Source organism: Pteronotus mesoamericanus, unplaced genomic scaffold (genome assembly GCF_021234165.1).
Source record: "Pteronotus mesoamericanus isolate MK-2021 breed Mesoamerican mustached bat unplaced genomic scaffold, CSHL_Meso_final contig_116, whole genome shotgun sequence".
Classification (NCBI taxonomy): domain Eukaryota; kingdom Metazoa; phylum Chordata; class Mammalia; order Chiroptera; family Mormoopidae; genus Pteronotus; species Pteronotus mesoamericanus.
The window spans coordinates 26139379-26164706 of NW_026555027.1; the positions used below are offsets into that span (position 1 = coordinate 26139379).

Consider the following 25328-nt stretch of genomic DNA (forward strand, 5'->3'; position numbering starts at 1 on the left):
CTTCCTCCATGGCTTCTGCCACATACTGCCTCAAACCTTTGTAGTTTCCTTATTGATAAGAGTTACTGGGGCATCTTTTCTTTTCAGATGCTGAAGTAGCTCCAGAGAAAATTAGATGTCCTTAGGGACTTCGGGAAAGTCCCTAAGAATAGGGGGTTGGTTGCCAGGGGAAATAACTGTTTGATTAGAGGGTTGAAACTTGCAGCCCTACCCCCCACTGACCTCTGGGAGGCCAGAGGGACAGGAGTTTGAATCAATGGCCAGTGCTTTAATCAATCATGCCCCCAGAATAAAGCGTCCCTTAAAACCCCAGACAGGGCTGGTTCAGAGAGCTTCCATTCGGTGGGTGTGTGGAGGTGCTGAGAAGTTGGCAGACCCGGGGAGGGCATGGGAAGGACATTCTGGGCCCCTTTTCCCAAACCCTGCCCTGTGTCTCTCTTCCATCTGGCTATTCCTGAGCTAGATCCTTTCCGAGTGAACTGGAAATCCAGTAAGCAAACTTATCCTAAGTTCTGTGAGTTGCTATAGCAAATTAGTTGAACCCCAGGAAGGGGTTGTATGATTCTCCAATTTATAGCCGGTCAGCCAGGAGCACAGGTGATAACCTGAACTTGTGATTGGTGTGTGAATGAGGTTGGGGAAGCCTTAATCTGTGGGATCTGACACTATCTCCCAGTAGTATCAAAATTGAGTTAAATTATAGGACACCTAATCTGTCACAGAATTTCTTGGTGTGGGGAAAAAGAAAAACAACTACACATTTGGCGATCAGAAGTGAAAATAGTGCTGTGAATAAAGAAAACAGTATTTTTTCCTTAGCAGGCTCTAAAGGTGCAGTTCAGAAGCGCCTTAAGGTGGTAGTTGTCGACTTTAATGTGCTTTGTTGCAAGACTTAAAACCCAAATTGGTGGACTCCATCACCTGTTTCTTCTTTTTAATGTCTTTTGTCACTTTTTTTATTATCTTTTATTGATAATGCTATTGCAGTTCCCCCATTTTCTCCCTTTCCCCGCCTTCCTCTGATACCTCCCTATCTCAGGCAAATCCCCACACCATTTTTCATGTCCTTGGGTCATGATTGTAAGTTCTTTGGCTACTTCATTTCCTCTACTGTTCTTTATATCCCCATGGCTGTTCTGTAACTCCCTATTTGTTCTTCTTAATCCCCTCACCTCTTTACCCATTCCTCCAAACCCTAATACCATCTGGCAACCATGAAAATGCTCTCCATATACATGATTCTTTCTCTGTCTTCTTCTTTGCTTAGTTTGTTTTTTAAATTCAATTGTTGATCAATATGTACTTATTGCCATTTTATTGTTCATAGTTTTAACCTTTTTCTTAAAAAAGTCCCATTAACATTCATATAATAATGGTTTTGTGATGGTGAACTCCTTTAGCTTTTTCTTGTCTGGGAAGCTCTTTATCTGCTCTTCTATCCTAAATGATATCTTTGCTGGGTAGAGCAATCTTAGCTGTAGGTCCCTACTTTTCATGACTTGGGATATTTCTTGCCAGTCCCTTCTAACCTGCACAATTTCTTTTGACAAATCAGCTGACAGTCTTATGGGAACTCTCTGGGAGGTAACTAGCTTCCTTTCTCTTGCTGCTTTAAAGATTCTCTCTTTATCTTTAACCTTTGGCATTTTATGATGATGTGTCTTAGCGTGGACCAGTTTGCATTCATCCTGTTTGGGCCTCTGTGCTTCCTGGACTTGCACGTCTATTTCCTTCACCAAATTAGGGAAGTTTTCTTTCACTAATTTTTTCAAAGAGATTTCCATTTTCTTCCTCTGTCTTCTCTTTCTGGCACCCGTATGTGAATGTCGGAACGCTTGAGGTTGTCCCGGAGGCTGCTTACATTATCAAGCTTTTGGATTCTTTATTCTTCTTCTTGTTTTGATTGATTGTTTTTTGCTTCCCGATGCTCCAAATCATTGATTTGATTCTCAGCTTCATCCATTCTACTGTTGTTTCCCTGAAAATTATTTCAATTAGTGTATCCTTTGTTTCTGACTGGATCTTTTTTTATGCTGTTGAGGTCCTACTAAGTTCCTTGAGCATCCTTATAACCAGTGTTTTGAACTCTACATCTGATAGATTGCTTATCTCCCTTTTGTTCAGTTCTTTTTCTGGAGTTTTGATCTGTTCTTTCATCTGGGCCATGATTTTTTGCCTCCTCATTTTGGCAGCCTCCCTCTGTTTGTTTCTATGTATTAGGTAGAACTGCTATGACTGACTACCTTGGTAGTGTGGCCTAATGTAATAGGTGTCATGTAGGGTCCAGTGGCACAGCCTCCCCTCACACCAAGCTGGGTACTCAAGGTGTGCCCAAGTTCCCCCTCCTTTTGTAGTTGAGCCTTGATTGCTGTTGGCAGGTCAATGGGAAGGATATACTGAGGCCAGTCAGTTGCAAGAACTGGCTCTTACCACTGACCACCAACCTCTACCCTCTGGAGGCTCAGCTGTGCAGGAGCAAGGTGGTGGTGTTCCTATGTGATCTGTAGCTGTCCACCGGGTGTGCTGGCTCTGGGTTTTTCCAGATGGTGCAGGCCAAGGTCAGCCCCACCTTGTATTCTGCCTGGGGCCACCCTGCATGAACTATAAAGCAATCTGAGATGGCTGCTTACTTGTGCTGGGCTTGAAGATTCCCAGGTGAAGCCAAGGTGTGAATCTGTGCTGGCTGCTGCCATTGCTGGGCCTGGGGCCACTAGCAAGAGGTACAGGGGCTGGGGGCTCACTGAGGCCATCTGTTGCTTGTTTGAGAGAATTCAGGAAGTTGTGAAGCATGAGCCAAGACCAGCCATTCACATGGAAAAGTCTCTGTAAACAGCTTGGGTGGGACAGAGTCTCAGAGGATCTCCAGGGTGGGGCAAACTGTGTTAGCCAGGTTGATGGAGTCTTAGATATGGCACCTATCTGCTGCCTGCTGGCTCTGTGTCTTTGTTGTGGGGGGAGGATTCAGGAAAGGGACAATGGCCTCTGCGTGCCTTTCTGTCTGGGAGAAAACTATCCCCCAGCTCTCGCCTTGATGCCAGACACTTCATTTTCTCTCTCTAAGCCACTGGTGCCTTTCAAGCTGCTACCCTGGTGCTGGAACTTAGAGGGAGTGAGTCCGAGTAAGTCTGTGTGTGGGTTCTTCAAGAGGAACTGCTTGGGACTCTAGGAGTTTCTTCCACTGACTCAGTCCTTTCTGGTTTTTGCAGTGAGAAGTTATCAGGACTTTCCTTCCTGGCACTGGAACCCTGGGCTGGGGGGCCTTGTGTGAGGCTGGGACTCCTTGCTTGTGAGACATCCCTTCTGAATTTTTATCCACCACACGTGGTTGTGGGACCAACCCATTCTGCATCTCCGCCTCTCCTACCAGTCTGGATGGATGTGGTTTCTTTAATTCCATAGTTGTCAGACTTCTATTCAACTTGATTTCTGACAGTTCTGAGTGATGGTTGTTCTGTAGTGTAGTTGTAGTTTTGATGTGGTTGTGAAAGGAAGCAAGCTCTGTTTACCTATGCCACCATCTTGCCCAGAAGTCCATCCCCAGTTTCTGTTTTAGTAACTCTGGGAGCTAATCTGAAGTATGGAATTTCTAACATGGGTGCACTTGATATTGATGTTACTGGTTCACGGAATGAACTTTGAGAGCTACTAGATCTGGTCTAACAGCTCATATAAGGTGGTTTCAGCCTAAGGAATGGACAGAGTTAAAATAAGCATAATTAGACATCACAGTAATAGAGGATGATACGTCATGCAAAATTTTAAAGCAGTGCAAATGTAAAATAACAGCTAGATAGCACTTCCTTAAAAACATACCAAATAATGTTTCAAGGACAGAATCTATAGGCCAGTAATATCCAATTCCATTTTACTTTCTGAATAGATTTTCGCAATATTCTCCTGGGTCCCTTTCTGCCTTTAGTTTTTCCCTTGAGTTTTTTCAAGTAGCATTTTCTTAATGATATTCTTCTAAAAGACTGGCTTCATTGAGTCTGTGAAGTCTAGTCCGAGTTCTTCCTTGTTAGCTTAAATCTCATACCCTCTCCCACTGCCTTCCCCAGCTGTTTGAAGGTTCAGGCCTGTCCCAGCTCTTGAGTCAATTCCCAAAAAGGCAGAACGTGTCTCAATTAATTGTTCTTGATCTGCTCCTGAATTCTAGCTGCTTTGCCAGGCATTCTGGTTTCTCTCCACCAGCCTGCTCCTGAGGGCCGTGTGTTCCCAGGTCCAGCCAGGAGTGGGGCCACGAGCCGCAACTGGAGTGCTCTCCTAGAACCATCTCTGATACCAACAAACAACAGAAATGCAGAGTTAACTTCTGTATTTTTAGTCACCCTGCTCAGGGGGATTCCTTTACAGTAAAGGAATGAAAAAAACCCCTGTTAATTCTTAATTCTTTCTCATTTCTGTTAATGGTGCTACTCCATTCCTTGAGCCTGAGAGACTTTAAAAAAAAAAAAATTCTTCATCCTTTTCTCCTGTGTTTCACATTCAATCAATGACAAATTGTATTGAGTAAATAGAGTATCTTCATAGTGCCTCATATGCCTCCTCTCCATTCTCCCTGTTACCATCCTGAACCCTGTTCAAGACTGATAAGAATTGTTTCATATTCCTGATGTCTCACAAATGTTATCTAGTTCACAAATGTTATCTAGTTCAACTACTTATATTGTGTTTGAATTCACACCTCAATGTTTTCATCTAGTACAACACATTCATTACTGGCAAACTCAGTATTTTTTAAGTCATAACCCATTCGGTCTTCAGAGGTTATCACTAGGAAGTTCTTTATGTCAGACACGTGTGCGTATAATATCTTTTAAAAGAAAAAGTTATTGTCATATTTAAGGTACAAGGAATTAAGTATTTATGGAGTTTACAAAGGGCAACTACATTAAATAGAGCTTTTTTTTTTGCATTTGTGAAAATGATAGATTCCTACCTTCACTAATAACTAATACCTCTCCTCATAACTAATACCTGGATTTTGGACCCTGTTTTAAAATTTGAGAATAATAGTGCTAGTCAGACTGCTGGAAATTAAACCTCATGACTATGAGTGCTTTTAATAACTTTAGTAAAGGCAGAACTGATGTCCTAAGACAAATGACTGCCTTGGATAATCACATCGAATGAGGATTCTGATGTATTTATTAATTGTTTTTCCTTATCACTGAGCATAGATCATATGTGACATACGGTACCATGTATACATATAATTCTAGAAAACGAATTAAAAATAGTACAAGATTGAACACTTTCAAGGCACAGAATGTGGTCTTGAAATACACGCTACCTCATAGGATTTATCAGTTTCTATTTATAGTTCTGTCACTATGTTACACAAAACCCTGAAGTCTCTTGGAGAACTTCTCAGATCGTTTCAACAGATTCTCCAGATGCCTATGAAGTCAAAGGTCTATAACTCCTGGTGTGTCATTTAGATTTAGTCACCACTTTACTACCTTATGATGGACTTTAAAAGAAAACTTTAACAACAAATCACTTAATGTCCTGCAAGCCCTTGTCCTTTCACTTATGTGCTTCTCCCAGCACTCATTAGGTACTGTTAAAAGTTGCTGTCCTCATAACTAATAAGGATCAGAGTCTGATAAGTGTTAGACCATCTTACTTAGAGCCCATTAGATATAGAATGTTGTGTTCTCTTGCCTTTTGGCTACAACCCTAAGATTTGCCTAATCAAACCCTGATGTTCTAAATGGCAGAACATAAGCTACCATGCTGATCCCAAATTAGACTTGCCAGGTTTTTAGTTCTACTTATAAATAGAAGCATCAGAGGAGACATTTAACTTGCAGACATATCAAGTCAACTTATGACTAGTAATACTATTATTTGGATATTCAAGGATATCAGAACCATTTAGAACAGTAGAAAAAATACTTACTGATACATATGTGACCTAGAAAAGCTATTTGATTTATACAGGTAGGAAATTCTGTTCATAATTTTTATTTTTTCTTACACTTCTACTTGCCACATAAAAGGAGGGAGAAAATTACCCATTGTGGATCTGTCCTGATAGACACTGTCGTAAAACCTCTTTAAAGGCCATAAAAATCTCTTGAGAGCTGCACATCCCTGTCTCCTTGTTGACTCTCTGTCAGTCCTCTTGGAGGCACTCTCGTGGCATGCAAAGCAATCCAAAGGGTACACTGGAAAATCTCTGATCTCAGCATTATTAACAGGCTAGCTGCTTTTAGGGATAATTTAGACACATTTTAGATTGCATTTTTCACAAAGTATTTCACTTATTCTAATTCCCCAAATAACAAAGAGCTGTGTGTGTGTGTGTCCGTGTGGTAGGGAGATAGAGAGCATGTGTATTTCCACCTGCTCATCCATATATTACCACTGAGTGTGGTTTATATCCTAGCATTTACCTTGTACTGTGGTGTACAGGGTAGGGCAAAAGTGGGTTTACAGTTGTGAGTATGTGAAACACAGTTTATTCTTGTATTATTATTATGTTTTTCCCATATGAACAATTGTATACCTACTTTTGCCCTACCTTGTATAGGATAGTGTAGCATACATCTAAGTGTATAATACAGTATATAGCCAGGGCCAGCTTCATGGGCAATGCAACCTATATAATTGCACAGGGCCCTATACTTAGAAGGGCCTCACTTGGCTTAATACTCTGCTGTCATCATCTTGAAATTCTTGATTTTTTAAAGAGGGGCGGGGCTCCACATTTTCACTGTGCACTGGGCCCTGCAAATTATGTAGTCTGCCTTGAATAATGTAAGACATAGTTTTCTAACTACCTACCCACAATTTTTTTGGCATATGTTCTTTCAATCTTTAAAAGATGCCTATGTCATATTTCCGACTTAAATGTAAGTAAGTGATGTAAATATACATAGGATCATACTGTACATACTGTTCTGCAGTCTTATTTAACATAAGGGGATATTGCTCTCTATCATTTCATACTTGGTGATGTTTGAAGAATATTCTGTTACATGGATAAACCATAATTTAATCTTCTGATGGACACATAATGTCTCCCGTTTTTTGCTATGACAGAGTAAACATTCTTGAATATACATCTTTGTTCACTCAGCCCACTATTTTCTTAGGATAAATTTCTAGAAGTAGAATTGCTGAGTTCAAGGGTTTGAACATTTAAAATGTGATACTACCTGATTTGCTCCTTAAAAATATTGTACTAGATTATACCAGCCTAAATCCCACCAACAGATTGCAAGTACCATGGTTGTCCCACATGCTGAGCGTAATAATTCACCTTCACCTTTGTCAAGCTGATAGCGCCTGCTACTTTAAATGGCCTTAGCCTGAGTTATTAGCTCACTAGGATATCACTGATTCTGCTAATTTGGAACGGCAGGATATTGAATAAAAAATCTATGTGAGTACTTTTTAGGAAGTGATTTTGTATTGGCCTTCCTAGCCAAGTATTTGAGGCACTCTAAGCCCCCAACTTTTATTTTAAAATAAAGCTTTTGTTTTCCACATGTAGCATTCAGTAATGCTGTAAGTGCTCAAAGAGACCCTCAGGGACATTAATCTTACTATCTTTTTGCTCTTTGCTCAAAACCCCCAACTTTTAAAAACCATTTTTATTTTGAAATAATTTCAAACTTTCACTAAAGTTGTAGGAGAAGAGTGCAAAGAATTCCCATATATCCTTCACCCAGAGTCCCCAAATGTGAACATTTTATCATATTTGCTTTCGCATGCTCTCTTTCTCTGAACTCTTTGAGAGTAAAAGTTGCAGGCATGATGCCTTTTTACCCCAAATATTTTAAGTTCATCTCTTTTTTTAAAAAGATTTTATTTATTTTTTAGAGGGAGGGGAACATCAATTTGCAAGAGATTGCGTGCCTCCAACTGTGGACCTGGCCCGCAACCAAGGCATATCCCCAGACTGGGAATCGAACCAGCAACCTTTTGGCTTGCAGGCTGGTGCTCAATCCTCTAAGCCACAACAGCCAGGACTTAAGTTTATCTCTTATGTAATCATAGTAAAATTACTAAATCAGGAAATTTGATAGAAAAATTGTTATCTATAGACATTATTTAAATTTCATCAACTTTCCCAAGAATTTCCTTTATAGAAAAAGAAGAAAAAAGATTTTCTGGTTCAGGATTCAAACCAGGATCACACATTACATTTAATTGTAATGAGTTCCCCGACACATACTTTTTTGTGTCATATTTTTTCTAGATAAATCCTAGGCTGATGTAGAAAAATGCTTTTTGGCAACCCAAATTCTGAAAATCTGATTGGTTAGCCTTTTTTGAGTTCATATGTTTTAAAGCAAAGTTGCTTAAAAGGAAAAAAATATGATTCAACACATTAAAGAAGTGGCAGCCTCTTACTATAGATAATTGACATTTGCAGCAGTAATCATAAGCTATAAAAAAATGAAAATTCCAAAAACCTTCAAAAAATGACTGGACCTTTAAAAACCTTTAAGAAAAGTTTTTCGAGGGCCTTTCTAACAAAATAGTTAGCCACCTTTACTAATGGTACCAGGTGTTCAGAAGTCCTATTTGATTATATACAAATAAAGTCGGGGTGGGGGGGTGGGGAAGGAAATGAAACAGATGTAATGAGAAATGACTCAACACCAGCGACAAGGGCATTTGTGTTCTTTGTGGGATGACAGTGAACAGCTTTCCTTTCTCTTAAATCTTTTATTAATAACCAAAATAATGTGAGGTGTGTTGATTGGGTAGATTAAATCTTTCATTATGGTTAGAAGTTGAATAGACTTCCTGAGGCACTTGTGAATAGGTGTGATCATTTCACCTGAGAGCTTCTACAATTTAAAGGTAAGTTCATAAAGAAAGTGTGGATGGATATTTTACTTATCGAGCAAACATTCAAAAAATGATTACTGCATGTCAAACAATGTTTTAACCACCTTGAATGAAAACTCATTATCCTATTACATTTTCTATGTTATGAATGAGGAAACAAGGCACAGAGAGGCAGAGCAAGTTGTCCAAAGTCACACAGCTAGGAAACAGGATCTCAAAGGAAAGCCTGCAGGGTCCAGAGTGGTTTAACCCCATAAAATCTCAAATCTGACCTATCAGTTTCATGTTGAGGCTGGAGGACAATCCAAATTCAGCAGCACGGGGCAGTGAAGAAGGAAAGAGGGTCTGGACTAACATAACAGGGCGATAGTCAGAACACCGCTGAAGGCAAGCTGCCGTATTTTTAACCAACAAAGTTACAAAAGCTTTTTGAACCAGCCCTCACTGGTGTGGCTCAGTTGGCTGGAGCATTGTTCTGCAAACTGAAAGGACATGGGCTTGATTCCTAGTCAGGGCATGTGCCTAGGTTGGGGCTCCTTAGGAGAGGCCAGTCACTCTTGTGTTTCCCTCTGACCTTGGTGAGCATTTAAAAAAACAAAACCAACAACAGAAACAAACAAACCCCATGGCCTGCAGGAAATAAATAAAAATTTTCTGACCCAAGCTACCTTCTTAAGGAAAACTAAGTTCACGTAAAAATGAGCAACAGGTCTGATGTCATACAGTTATTATAAGGAATAAGAATTAGGAGTAAAATAACAGTAAAAGCATACCAGAAAGATGTGCTCAAAAAGCAGATCAGAAGCACTATATTATTTCAAAATTAGATAAAATACATTAAAAAATTATATAAGAAATGAAAGAGCAAAGCAAATTAGAATTTTAAAAAAAGTGACAGAACTCAAGAAAGAATTGGAAAATAAAGTAGCAGAGATTAGGCTCAGCCTGGAGCCCGACTCCAGGGGTCGTGTGCCGAGGAGCACCCCACGGGCCGCCTGCAGCAGCTGCCCCTGGGTTACTCATAAAGGTGCTGAATTTCTTTACTTCTAAAAATGGCTTGAAAATATTTTAAGATAATGTTGAGTAATTTTTGTAAAGATGATTTTAAATAAAATATGAAAATTTTATTTCATAATTTTGTGACTGCTTCAGTAGAGTATTATAATTTAGATCTCAGGCCCTGCAGTTTTAAACTGATAAGAACAGATACTAACTTGATCTGAGCCAAAAGGCTGAGAAGGTCAGGTCCTGCAGCTGTAACCCAGACTGTGGGTGCCTTACTGCATTCAGTGCAATTTTGTGAAAAGCAAATAAAATTTTTTTAAGAAGTCAGAACCATAAAAGTGAATTTAATAAGTGGAAGCAAATGTCACAATATATTATGGAGACATACTTATGAAGAAACCCAAAATTTATTAGAGCATTCTTTTGTAATGTCACAGTGCATTATTATAAATTGGAATTTTGCCATCATAAAGGTGTGAGGAATATGTTTAAGAAAAGGGTGCTATTAGCAGAATTAAATGGTAAATGTAGGACAGTCATTCTCAGGGTGGGAGAGCATGTGTAACTTAAAAACATGTATTGAATATGACTATTCTGTTTTTTAATACAACTCAAGAAAATTAAGCTTGATAAAATCTGTTCAGTTGGTGGAAGAGTTGTTCTACAGTGAGAAGGTACTTGATAGAATGAGATAAAATCTGATACGTAGCAATATAGACCCTAGTTGTCTGTGTGTGTGTGTGTGTGTGTGTGTGTGAGAGGGAGAGAGAATGTGTATGATGGAGGTGAACAGATACAGACTACATACATTCCAATCATTTTGGTAGATTTTCCAAACTATAGTATAGGCCAATATAGTATAGTATAGGCCACTCTGGCTGAAAATCACCAATATAAAATATTAAGGGTAATTGAAGAGATTTTGGGACTATGTATAGAGGTGGCGTATTCTAACATAGATCATCTGGAAAATTTTCCTTCCCCTAAAATTTTTTGCACAAAAACATCAAGTTAAATGAATGTTGAAAAGTATTAAAGGAAAAAAGATGGCTTTGTCAGTAAGTTGTTTTGAAGTTCTCCATAACTGGTTCTGTTTTTATGAACCAACATAGAGCTGAAGGAAGAAAACATTTTTTAAATCAGACTTCGATGAAAATGAAAGTCCTAGGTTCTCATTTGGACAACTCCAAAACAATTTTGGATCTTGACTTTGGAGCCCTACCTGGGCCTACCTCGAGAGGAATGAAAATGGAAGGGACTCAGATCTCTTTGGCCACTATTTATTAATGAGTTAATTTACTAGTACAGCTGAGCCACAGATGAGCACAGATGACATTAGCCAATTGACCTGGGGCTCACTTCCAGAGTGAATATGGACCCTGGACCCCATGTGAATTCTGCTTGCTTTTTTTCCTAGCACCTTAACCTCAGTGCCTTACACAGCCAGTCCTGTCTTACCCAGTTACCGAATCCTTTCATGACTGTCCAGATGCTCTCTGCCTTTTTTTATTTTTAATGCATTTTCACTGCCCATGGCACGTTCATTGGAGCTTGGAGGTTAAGAAATAAGAAATAGCTTACTATGTGATCTCACCTATAAGTGGAACCTAATAAACAAAACAAGCAAGCAAGCAAAATAGAACGAGAGACATTGAAATAAAGAACAAACCGACAGTAACCAGAGGGAAGGGAGGAGAGGAATAATGGGGGGAAATAGGGGAAGGACCATCAAGGAACATGTATAAAGGATTCATGGACAAAGCCAAAGGGGGTAGGTTTGAGGGTGGAGGCAGGGATGGGTGGGGTGGGGAGGGGGAGCAGTGGGAGGAGAATAGGGACAACTATACTTGAACAGCAATAAAAAAATTACAAAAAAACATTCTGCTCAGCCCATTTATTTCTTCTGAATAAGGTAGGTTTAACAAAAAAGTTGTTGGGGTGGGATAAAAACATTGGATTAAAAAGATTTGAATTTTGAAGAATCCAGTTTATTTTTAGTACCATGACTCTGGGAATACAGAGAATTAACTTGTTACCATTAACTATATCGAGATTCGGCTTTGTTTTTACATTATATAAAATAGAATTTTGTAATAATATCAGTAAGTTCCAAGGAACTTCGGGGAAAACACTGAACTATTTTTAAAGTAGACACAAGAAACTACTTACGTAGTTTTTAAAATTGTGACTTGTAGTTATTGTAAGATAATACATGCATGTGGTAAAAAAATAAACAGTAAAAGGTTACCCAGTAAAAATCAAATCTTCTAGATTTGCTCCATCATCTTCAAGTTTCCCTCTAAAAAAGACATGTACAACAGTTTTTGAAGCTGAGGTCAATGAGCAGGTGGTGAATTAATCCTTTTGCAACTCAATCTTTGCCTTTAAGGACTTAAAACAACATGCTGGGCTGTAAACCCTCTGTACTGTTGGAAAGAACCACTCAGCACTGGTTTCCTAAGAGTCATCATTGGTGTTGCTTACATGTAAATTGGATAGGATCCAAGGCTTATAAATGATTGCACAATAAAAATGAGAATGCCCTGTTGTGGATCACTGAATATGTACCACTCAGGTTACAATTTAACCATGCTAAGGAAACCAAACCATGGATACAAATGGTAATAAGTGAAACATTCACCAGAGTTTTGAAACAATTTCATTTTAATTTATAGTTTATGGAATAGCGCTCCTCCCTCAATGTCAAGAATTTGAATAACTTTAAAATAATTTGTTATCTCTGATAGAGTAGTAATTTCCAAAGAGATAGATGCATTTAGATAAATTCATTTTCTATTTTTATAAACCTAATTGTAAATATCTACTATCTGACTTTTTTTCACACAAATTTCTTTTCATGGTCAATACCCACTTGTCTTTGATATATAAATACTACATTTCTAAAATTATGGTGAATGAAATCTCCCTTTACAGTTAATTGCATTAAGCTGCTATCTTAAAGAGAATGGAGAATAGATACTTTATGCAAACAGTTATTTGTAGTCTAGACTATTTTTTACTTGTGTTTCTGTAGCTCAGAGCCTAATATTTCATTAGTGTAATCTGACTTATTTTCTTCCAATTCATTTATCTTAACACTGTCTATATTGAATTTAGCTGTCATATTTCTCATTGTTTAGAGCCATTGATTTTAATTGCACTTTACAATCAACACAACACTCATTTCTTTATTTGGCAAACATTGAATATCTACTATAGTTCAAAGTTGAGTAAGACATAGTGCTGTTTCTAGCAGCCTCACAATGTTTGACTTGAGAGGTCGACCAACCTGGAAAAGAGAAACACACTTGAACAAATCAATTTTATGAAATGTTAATACAGAAGATATGTTCACAATTAGATACCACCTTGGTTATAAAACATAATAATAATGTTGGAAGAACAAGTTGTATTCTTGTTTAGAGAAACAGTCTCCTGCTATCCTCAGGTAATTGGACAGAGCTCAGAAATATTCCATTGTATTCGGAAGAGAAGTATTTGATTATTCATGATTTTAATTTTTGTTTCACAAACCCCGAAAAAATTGGTCCTTTTCCCAAAGGTTTTTCTGTCTGGTGACTACTACCTCAGCAAGTGAAAGATTAGTCACCTGGCGGGTGCTGGAGTTGATTATGAAGAATATTGCCAAACTAAGTGTCCTTAGCATTCCCATTCAGAAATAAATCATAGGAAAAGTCCAAAGGTTGCTCTTTAATGTTGTGGTGTGCTTCTGTAGCATATATCTTTTACCTCCTAACTCTTAAGGCAATTTTACATTGAAAAGCAAAAATCATGTGGTTCATTTTTACCTAATCACTACAATATTATTATTAATATTACCACCACCATAGGCAAGAGAAGGAGCATCTCACATTTTTTAACCGAAGCCTATCGAACTTCTCCCCAGATCCATTCCCATGTAGTTGTTCCTTTTATCAATAAAGTTTAATTCTGCCTACCCAGTTGATCATGCCAGAAACCTAGTTGTCATGCTTGAAAATTCTATCTCCCTGTGAAGGGTACTTCACGTCCAATAAATAACCTTTCCACCCTCAAAATATTTGTTGAACTTCTCTACTCTATTGCCACCGTCCTCACCTAAGCCAATGCCGTGTCTCTGGACAACTGTGAAAACTTTCTCACTGGTCACTCCATGTCCACACTTGCTGCTTCTCCAATCCAGTCCTCAGTAGCTATGAGAATGATGGTTTAAAGGGAAATCACATAATGTCATTTGTTACAGCACTCCAAACAGACTGCTGTAACAAAATACCACAGAGTGGGTGCTTACTGCGCACAGTTCTAGAGGCTGGGAAGTCCAGTACCCAGGTGCCCGCAGATTCAACTTCTGGTGAGAACCTTCTTCTTGGCTCACAGCCAGTGTCTTCTCACTGTGTCCTCACATGGCTAAAGAGTTGGGGATCTCTCTGGAGCCTCTTTTATAACACTGACTCCATTCATAAGGGGTCGGCACTTACGACCTAATCATCTCTCCAAAGCCCTACGTTCTAATACCATCATCTCTGGGGGTTAGGATTCAATATTAGAATTTTGAAGGGCCGAGGGGACACACACATTCAGATTTCTCTGCTTAGGACTTTCAGTGGCTTCTCATTGCTCACCCTTAGCATGTTCTACCAGGTCCTACCTGATTGCCACTGTCATTTTGAGCTCTTGGTCACCGTGTCCCAGCAATACTGGCCTCCCTTCTCTGTTACACCTCAAACTCCTTCCCGTCTCAGGGCCTTCTTCCGTGTTTTCTCCGCGGCCCTGTCCTTTCTCCACATGATGGGAGCACCCATCCTTCAGGTCTTAGCTTGAATGTCACTTTTCCTTTAATCCTGATTCTGCAGGCTAGATTGGACTCTTCTGTTATATTTTTCTCAAAGGGCTCTATTCTTGTCCTTTATAACCGTCACTAGTAGTACTTATATAGTTATTTGTGTAATTATTTATTCACTGTCCATCTTTCTCACTATTACAATCTCCACGAGAGCAGAGACCACATCTGTTTTTATTCACATTGTATTCCGAGCACCTAGAGCATTTCCTAGCACAGTAGCTGCTATATAAATATTTGTTAAAGACAACTGACAGCAGATAGTCATTAAAACAGAGCATAATTAAGCTTTTGTTTATGGGAGTTTTTCTATTAAAGCATATCTTTTATCAACTCAATCTGTAAGAAATGAATCAATTAGTTATCTTTTCTGAGCTTTGATAACCATATACTATAGGCCTAGTCAGTTTTGTGCACATTAAATACCCCTGAGTTGTTGAGTTGAATACAAACGCTTTTTTATCTTTCTCTTTTTTAAAGCAATCACAGAATCTATCCTGTCTGGCCTCTCACTGGGAGGTTTTTTGCATCTCTGAGAAGAGGACCACCACCATGCACTTCTTTTCTGCTGTGGGGCTCGCCTGCATGTTTTCCTCTGCTGCCGCTGACCTCCCTGGGCAGCACTATCTGACGGGCCTGAAGGGAGCCACCTTGTCTTGCCCTTGGACTCCACCAAGACGTCCAGTTATTGCTTCCATGTCTTCTTGGTTCTTTGGTGTAAGTCCACATGCTGTTTGCGAATGATGTTGGTACAGTTGCTGCTCATGATTTCCATTGGCCAGTCTTGTTCCCAATGTCATGACATCTTACTCTCTAGAAATTTCTATTGAAAACAGAAATTTTGTTATTTTTCTCTCTTCCAGATAATTTAAAAGCAATAAACAAAAATAGTCCTAACACAGATCTTTTTTTACTGTGTCATCTCCCCCTAGTTTTTAATCCCTAAGCAAATTCCCTGTTGTGTAGTACAGACTGCAAGGAAGACCCATGATCCTACTTCCTGGTATTAATGCCCTTGTGCAATCCCCCTTTCTTGAGTGTGAGTGGGACCTGTGACTTGCTTCTAATCAGAAAAACAAAGCAAAGATGATGGGATTGGTCACATGTGATTACTTACTAAGACTGTACACCATGGGTCTTGCCGAGAGACCTCTTTATAACTGGCTTTGAAGAAGGAAGCCGCTGTGTTATGAGCTTCCCTAAAGATAGGATCATGTACCAAGGAACTGAGTACAGCCTCCAGCCAACAGCTAGCAAGAAACTGAGGATCTCAGTTAGCAAGCAAGCAGATCCTTCCCAGTTGAGTCTCAGATAAAAATCCAGCTCTGGTAAACATTGTGATTGTGGTCTTGCAGAGGACCCCACTAAGCTGCACTACAGCACCTAACTCACAAAAACTGAGATAATAAATGTGTGTTGTTTTAAGTCCCTAAGTTATAGAATATTTTTAGGCAGGAATAGATAACAAATACAACTATCCTGCTTGACTAAAATGTTTTACTGACACATTCTTTTCCCATTCATTGATTGGTTTCTTCAGCATGGAATTTGGTCAAAGCTTTTTGGGAAAACGGATATTATAGCTTCCTCTTCCTACATGTAATTATCTGCCAAAATGTCTAATTAAATATGACTTTTTAAGAATCTGCATAATTGTTTCTTCTGCCCCCAGAGATCAAATATATGTACGTATTGAGTAATTCCTTTTGTAATTGATTTACAAGTTTCTGTCTTAAGGAAGTAGAGCTGTAGCTACTTATTCCTTGATAAAGTTTCTCTCATGAATGGGACAACTTCTGTTCTAGCACGGTGTCACTTGTTAAGAATGTGTACTCTAAAGATATTTCTCTGGAAAAATGGCGTGTGAATGTTTGGTTCCATACCATGTATATTATATCTGCAGTGTGTCTGAATTGGAATGTACCTGATCCTAAAAATAGCCATATGTGTAGGGTAAGCTCTAGGTTAGTGCCATCCAGTAGAAATATAATGGGTACCATGTATTTACTTTTCAGTTTTCTAGAAACTACATTTAAAAAGTAAAAGAAGCAGATGTAATTGATTTTAATAATATATTTTACTCAAAAATCATGATATCCAAAATAGTATAATTTAACATGCAATTAATATAATAAAATGAATAATGTATTTTCCATTAAAAAAACTCACTTTTCAAAATCTCACATATTTTTTATGCTCACAGCAAATCTCAGTTTAGATTAGCCATGTTTCACATGCTCAGTATGTGCCTGTTGGCTAGTGTGTTGGACAGTACAGCTTTAGATAGTTACATGAGCATGCTAAATTATAGACATAAAATAATCCACATAAAATTCAGCTTGATATGGCCAAATCCTTCTGGATTAAAAAAGCATATTATTATACATGTAATATAATACGATCTAAGATGTGGATCAAAGCAGGGAGCCATGGTACGTACTATGATTTAATAGACATACAATCCTTGACATGGACAGATTTTACATTTGTAGTACTACCTGCCCCAAAGAGTGATTCTCGTATATTTGATGTGGCGTGAATTTGAATCACCCTGACTGCAGGAGCAGCCCCTTGGCTGGTGTGTCAATCTGTCTGACCTCCCTGTGTCTGTATTTCCCAACTTATCTCATAAACATTAATGTTCACTAAAATCCTGAAGGAGTCACTTAATTTTTATCATTTATATTTGTGGCATTTTATGAGAGAACTTACGTGCTTAGTGGACTATACAGACTAAGACTGCCTCTTTCCCCAATGTCAGATTTTGATAGAGCTATGAGGGGCTTGTAAGACTAGACTGTGTTTTTCTGTCTGATTCCATTTAAGCAAAATCTCCATGAAATGTTATATTCCATTTATTGAAAGTTTTTATCATAGTGCATTGCAATTTTTCTTTCTTTTCCAGATACTAGTATGCTATCTTAATGTTATTTGTTAATATTGTTTAGTGAGCCGAAGAGAAAATTCTTTCTCTTAGTTTAATAAATTATTTCTCCCCCAAACTTTCTCTTTTAAAGTTCTGTGAAGGTAAAATGAAGAACCTTTACCTGAAGACATTTCAGTACTGTTCCATCAGATACAACTGATTCTTAGTCATAAACAGCTAGAATATTTCTCAAGGATTATCTGATTTATGGCTCCACCTCTTTCTCCTTGATGTAGAAGAGCCATATGATGACTATCTCTTAACTAGTAAGTATGGGGATGCTTATTATATTTTAAGTATGTTTTACATATTTCATATTTTTTTTAAAATTTTGTGTATTGATTTTGAGAGAGAGAGAGAAAGAAATATTGACCTGTTGTTCCACCCATTTATGTATTCATTGTTGATTCTTGTAGGTGCCCTGACCAGGGATTGAACCTGCAGTCTTGGTGTATCAGGACAATACTCCAACCAACTTTAGTTACCTGTCAAGGAACTAAAGTTTCATAATTTTCATGAAAATTTTTTAAAAATTGGGAAAAGGCGCCCTGGCGGGGTGGCTCAGTTGATTGGAGCGTCACCCTGTGCATCTTTCTCTCTTTGTCTCTGTTTCTCTCTCTCTCTCTCTTCCTTTCTCTCTCAAATCAATAAACGTATCCTCATGTGAGGATTAAAAAATATTGAGAAAAGATCATACAACTTGTTCTTTGATCTCTTTCCATTAATACAAGGTTCCTCAACCCTTGGCATTACTAACTTTTGGGGCCACTTAATTCTTTTGTTGAGAGCTGTCATGGACATTGTAGGGTCCCTGACCTCTACCCACTAGATGCCATATCTCATGTTCTGTCATTTCTATTCAAAGAGTTATTACTTATTTTGGGTCCTCATCACCTCTCACCTGGACTCTACATCAGTCCCTGAATTGGCCCATGAATCTAGAATACTAATTTGTTAATACACCCTCCATATTATCATAAAAAGAGTAACTCCTATCATTTACTTAGCCTCTACTGTGTGTTATGCAAATGTTGAGTGCTTTCATTTGTCTGTTAACTCTTTTCTGACATGAGGAAATCAAGAAACAAAGAAGTTAAATGTCGCTGCTAATGAGTAGTAGACAAGATTCAAACTTAGGTCTGCTCAACGTCAAAGCCTGTGATCTTTATGTTACCACGCTGCCTAAACATGACATCTTCCTAAAACATGAGTGAAACTTGTTCTTTTCTTATCACACACTTTCAGTGGCTTCCCAGTGCATTCCTCAGGCAAATGATTTGTCCATTCTTTTCTTCACCCGGCTCCCGTTAGCACTTTCATGCTCACCGTGTTCTTATCTCACTGAGTGGTTACCATTTTTCCAAATTTGCCATGGTTATTCATGTTTCTATGCCTTTGCCATCCTGTTCCCTCAACTTGAAGTACACTTTTTATTGTTTTTTTCCCCCCTCTAAAATGCTAATCCTCTTGTCAAAACCTAGCTCAAAAATGTTTTTTTTTTTTTTCAGAGAAAGCTTTCTTGATGTGCCAAAGATAAATTATTTCTTTTTCTTTACTCTTACAGCACCGTGCTTGTTACAGATAGTATTTACATCATTCTGTTTTATTGAGTACTTTTCTACATATCTGTAGAAATATCTGGGAAGCAGGGATCACTCCTTATTTTTACTTTGCCCTACTTAAAAAAGTTGAGGCAATTGGAAGCTTCCTCTATTTAGCTCTGTATTTTCTAGAACACATCACATAGGGGTTTGTAGAAAACATATACATACACATTACTACTCAATAAAAATTGACTGAATAGATAGATGAATGGATAAATACATGACAAAATATTTATGGTGTATTTTTTCCTAACTATGTGCATTGTAGAAAGTTTGGAAAAAAGTAATTCATATTCCTACCACAGAGATTTTGGATACTATCCCTCTAGTTAGCTGATATTGAGAAATGGCTTAGAAAATTACCAATAGGTGTTATTTGGTATAGTGTGGACCTAAAGGGCAAAAGGCCACAGTTGCACATATCCCTGTCCTCTCAGGGAAGTGGACTTGTATCAGGTAAGGCTGGAGACATCAAGGACTATATAGGTATTTTTTTGTCTGGGTATAAATTCAAAAGCTACAAAAGGGTACGGAGTGAAAAGTAAACCTCCCTCCACTCTTGTCTTTCAGCCACCCAGTTCCCCTTCCCAGAGACAACCATGGTTATCAATTGATTTACAGATTTAAGAAGATGACTATCCCAAATAATGTGTATTTAAAAATTAGTTTTTATACATTACTCTTATACCTTAGACAAAAGCTGCTATTAAAAATCTAATATCTAAACAATAACATTCATTTAGCTAGCATTACCAGTTAATTGATTTTGTGAACTAGCAATTCTTTCAAAACAGAGGTGGATGAATAGTTTTGAGTTGCAGTACACATGCTGTATTTGTCCATTGCGGTGTTTTTTGCTGCTTTGTGGCTTATAGTAAGGCTTCTGGAGGGAAAAAAAAAATCACCTAACTATGGAATTTGACACCTTCAAAATTATCCCCAAATCATTCCTTTGTTTTCCAAATCAGCTCCCTCTCATATGTGGCCATTTTATTTTATTTTTTATAAAGTGTAGCCAGCATATAATATTATATAGTTTCAGGTGTTCAATATAGTAATTTGACATTTTTATATTTTATGATGTGATCACCATACTGGGTCTAGTAGCCATCTGTCACCATGCAAAGTTATCACAATATTGTCCATATTTCCCTCCCCTTTTTCATCCATCCCCACACCCCCTCCTTTCTGACAGCCATGATGTGGTTGGGCCCTTCTCCTGGCTGTGTGGTCAATGACGGCACAACCACACTCAGTTCCTCAGCCTTCCCAGACATCCTGTAAACTAACTAATACCCTGTAATAAATCCCTTTCTGCTTACACTAGTGAAAGTATACTCTTATTATCTCTAATTAGTACTCTACTATGTTTCTAAGTTAGTCAATTGCAAGGGGAATAGGAGTCCCCAGTTTCAGGGAGGGGGGATGTTTGAGAATCAGACACAATAACTCTTAACCTACCAGTCAGTCCTTAACCACTGAAACCTGGCATTTACCTCCTCTGCTACTGCTGTTGTTCAGGCCACCAAGAGTTCCCCAGTGTGACTTCTTGGCAGCATTTAACCCTGACGCCAACCTAGCACTTTTCAAAAACTCTTTCTTCTTTTAGCATCTGTGTACAAAAATCTTCTGATTTCCTTCTTTTTCCTCTGTTCCTTCTCAGTATCCATCGAGGGACCTTCTTTCTCTGCTGCTGATCATTTAAAGATGAATATTACTCAGTGTTTTATACCAAATCTGCTTCTCTTTTTACTCCACATATTATTCAGAAATAACTCTAGATTTTTCTACTCCCGTGGCTTTCATTCAGTTTTGTATGATTCTGACCTCCAAGAAGTTTATTTCTTCAGGACAGTTACCTCTCCTAAACACCAATTGCATTCTGAATATCTCTAATGCGGTGGCTCATAAGCACTTTAAACAGGATGACGAAATGGAACTCATTAGCTTTCTGTTCTCACCTCATCAACATCCCTCAAACTAGCCAACTACTTCTTCATTTTATTCCCCATCCTGGTAAATGACATCACTGTACAGGATTGCTCAAACCAGAAACAGCGTGTCAACCTTCACTCTCCTTTGTCTAGCTGGTCAGTCTTTTAAGTCCCGCCATTTATTCTTCCCAAATGTCTCTCAGTTCATCTCTACTGCCTCAGTTCTAGCTATCATCATCTCCAGACTATTGACTGCCACAGCCTCCTAACCAGTCTCTTCTTCCAATCTTTCCTCCTTCTAGTTCATTCTTTACATCGAAGATAGACTAATACATTCAGAACATATGCCAAATGATGTCTTTTCCCTGCCCGTAAAATAACATCTTATCCCCCTTCACCAGGCTTGCGGTGTCTCCCATGGCTGGCTTCTGTAGCGTCATTTATTGCACTCCTTGTTTCCTCTCCAGCACACTGCATGTCCAGCCATACTGAAGCTTGAGAATAGGACATATTCTCAGGTTCTAGAATACACCCTACGTTCTTTGACCTGTGGAACAGCGTCCTATTCCTGCTCTAAAGGAACTGATTTTAACGTAGGTATTATTTTCTTCAGCGAGTCTTTCCCCTTGTGGGTTGTTGCCTCTGCTTTGTCTCCAATAGCAGGAAAGTACCTTCTGCTTCTTCACAATACATTTGTGATGTGCAGTTGTAACTCCTGATTTACTTTCCTATCTTGCCCCAATACACCTTACTCTGTGGAAGCAAGTGCTAATGTCTATTTTGTTCATTGTTAATGGCCCTATCACCTAGCAGAGTACTGGCACTTAAATATTTGTGAAGTGAATGAACAGTTGACATAATTGATATGTTGGTATGTGATAAGGGAGTAATAAATAATTAATTGTTCACTTATTACTGCATAGTGACCATAATTGTCAACAGAGTCACCTAAGTCTAAAACACGGTCGCTTAGGCCTCTTTGCCTACATCAGTGATGCAAGCAAAGCATTTCTCAATACCATTGCCAACTTAGAAAGTGTTTTGTTGTAGTACGACTTAAATAAAATATAAAAATCTTAAATCTAAAGCTTGATTGATGTTTTTACACATGCATTCACCTGGGTAACCACTACTCAGAACAATATGTAGAACACCTCTAGCACCCCGGAAGGCGCCCGCACTGCCCCCTCCCAAACGGTAGCCTTTGATCATCACAGGCTTGTTTGCCTGATTTTGAACTCCCCATAAGGAAGTGGCTTCTTCTGCTCACCATCATGTTGGTGAGTTTTGTTCTTTTTCATTGTTATATTCATTTCATTGTATTACTCTGTTGTTCTTTACCCATTTTACTGTTAAAAGACATTTGGGTTGTATCAAGCTTGGGCTGTTATGAATAAAGCTATTATAAATATCCTTATATGTATATTTTGGTGGACCTAAGCCTTAATTTATATAGGGGGTATAGACAGGAGGGAGTTTGTTTAATCATAGGATATGCTGAAGTGTAGCTTAACAGGATATATTACCAAATGTTTTATCAAAGTCATTATACCAGTTCATACTTTCTGCAATAAATGTATGAGAGTTACAGTTGTTCCACCTCCTTGATATTACTTCATAGTATCTTTTACAAATTTATAAAAATTTCACCATCATCTGAAATGAAAATTGAAATTACTGTGATAGTGTAAAAGCTTTCAAAATAGGCTTCTTAACATGGGTTAGTTTTCAGGCATAAAATAATGAAAATGGCTAATATTTATGTGGTATGCGCTGCTTGCCAGGTATATTCTCGGCCCTGTAAGTAGGCTGCCTCACTCAATCATCATGACAGCTTCGTGAAGGAGATACTGTTATCCCCATTTTAAGGATGAGAAATTTGTGGCATAAAAGACATAGTAAATCATAGACTTTTAAAGAACTGGATGAAAAACCTGTATAGATTAATTAATGTAACCCCTCACTGTACTGAACAAAGAAGCTAGCCCAGAAAGCAGACTACCTCTTATGAAAGGAAGGTCACCCGTTTTGTTAGAGGTAAAATCTAGATTGGCATCAAGACTTCCTAACTTCTCTTCAGCACTACACAAACTAGATAAAGTTAACAGTAATCAAAACACACGTTTTGAAAAAATACTTCATTCTCTTCAGCATTTACTTGCTATGAATTTGGTTTGTGGAATAGTTTTACCAAGTTCTAAAACAATTTTTAAAACTGTCAAACAAGGGCATGTAAGAAAAGGATTCATGTTTTGAGGGGCCAAAATTTCATTTAATTGTGAGAGGGAGATCATCAAGAAAAAGAATATAAAAATATTTTACTTCTGCAAATGGTACAAAAACATGGGAACATATTTTGAGTCCTGAAAGTGGCCAGCCTCCCATTATGCAGATTCCCTCAAGTGTCCCTACCTCCTGGTAGTCACGTCTTTGTGTAAGTCTTTTCCCATATTGTATTGAGATTGTTCCGCAAGACCAGTAGAATATGGTAGGAGTGGTGTCACTTCAGAGACTAGGTTATAAAAGACATTATGACTTTTATCTTCCTCCCTCTTGGGTCATTCACTCTGGGGAACCCAGCTGCTATGTTGGAAAACTCTCAGACAGCCCACTGGGGGAGCCCATGTGGTGAGAAACTGAAGTCTCCAGCCCACAGCCATACGAGTGAGTCATTTTGGAAGGGGATCCTCCAGCTCTGGTCAAGTCTTTGCATAATTGCAACCTTAGCTACAATGCTGTGAGATAGTCTGACCAGAACCACCAGAGAAGCTCTTCCCAGATCCCAGACTCAGAAATTGGGATAATAAAGTTATTGTTTTAAGCTGATAAATTTTGGAGTAAATTGTTATATAGAAATTGGTAACTAATACTGGTCCCTCATAGAACCTTGGCAGAGGCCTAGAAGTTTGAGTTTTCATAAGCTTTATGATAAATTGGACTCTGCCTATGTTAATGGCTAAGCTAGAATTTTGTGGCAGAGAGAGCTAGTTTTCACAAAAATTTGTTTTTTCTTTCTTCCACAGAGGCTGTGACTGCATTATGCCTGTCCAGCTATGAGCCACAATGCCAACCCTTCCGCAACCAAATGTTTTATGTGACTAAACTCTAGTTAATGGGATTCAGCAGAAGGAATATGTGCCCTTCTGGACGGTGCTTTCAAGAGGATGGGTGTGGTACTCCTTTCTTCCTTCTCATCGGCCAGGATGGGGACGAGCAGAGTGACTCTATGAGCCAAATGTTGAAGACGACAGGAACTCTTGCCTGGCTGAGTCTCTGAATGACTGCAACGCAGCAGAGCCTCTGCCCCTCCAGGCTGGGCCACCCCTCGGAACCATTGTGTTAGAGAGAACTATGTTTCTGTTGTGTTTGAGGCATTACCTCTTCAGGCTCTGTGTTAAAACAAGCAAGCCTACCCTAACTATTGTAATTAGTTATGTCCCTCAAAATTTAGATGCCTAATTATTTGTTTGTTATTATATTAATTTTTTATCCTGTAAAATTTCAAATATATAAAAGTACAGGTGATTGTATAATGAAGCCTTATGAATACATCACTAAATTTCAACATTTATGTTATAAAGCCACTCCTATCTTTATGTGTTAGTGCCATTTCCTACACATGTGTGGCCATTCTTATGTCATTGGTACCCTCTTTCCCCTCTGCTCCCTCCTGGATAATTTTAAAGCAAAGCTCAGAATCCCAGACACCATATCCTTTCATTGCGTGCATTAAAAATGTTATGTAAGAAACCTCCTCCACTTTCCCTGGAACTCAGTGCTTTTTATGGAACTGTGTCTATGAAAAAGGCCAGTTCCCACCACTTGACAACACATGATGAAGACAGCGTGAGAGGCAGAAACTCTCCCCAGAATGTCCCTGAATGCACCTTCACCGCATTCAAGCTGGGAGTTCTGAGCTTATGAAGGGACCTGGCTGTGCCAGGCAGGCTGAGGGTATAGGGTGACCAGCATCAGGTCCAGAACTGCCACCAGACGACTTGGGTTCTAAATGTCTAAACCTCTCTCAGTCACTTACTAGTTGTGTGCCCTTCAGCCATTTACTTATTATTTCAGATCATCATGTTTTCTCATTTATAAGATAGAAATAATACCTGTTCTATCACTGGCTTGATATGATAAAGTCAGCTGAGGTTTTTTAAAAGTATCAACTTTCTGTGATAATCAGTTTGTAACATGGAAGTAAATAT

General features: G+C 38.5%; 1 long non-coding RNA gene and 1 pseudogene across 2 annotated transcripts in view; one reads left to right on the forward strand and one right to left on the reverse strand.

The window, feature by feature from the left end:
* The window catches only part of LOC129075955 (uncharacterized), a 29957-nt gene extending 5383 nt beyond the window's left edge, over nt 1-24574 (forward strand). For both annotated transcript variants that reach the window (XR_008529688.1, XR_008529687.1), the window contains 3 exons: nt 15137-15373; nt 17674-17848; nt 24144-24574. This is a non-coding gene — a long non-coding RNA (uncharacterized LOC129075955). The remainder of the gene's footprint in view (nt 1-15136; nt 15374-17673; nt 17849-24143) is intronic.
* LOC129077220 (uncharacterized) lies at nt 9920-10055 on the reverse strand (annotated as a pseudogene).
* Nucleotides 24575-25328: the final 754 nt, after the last annotated feature.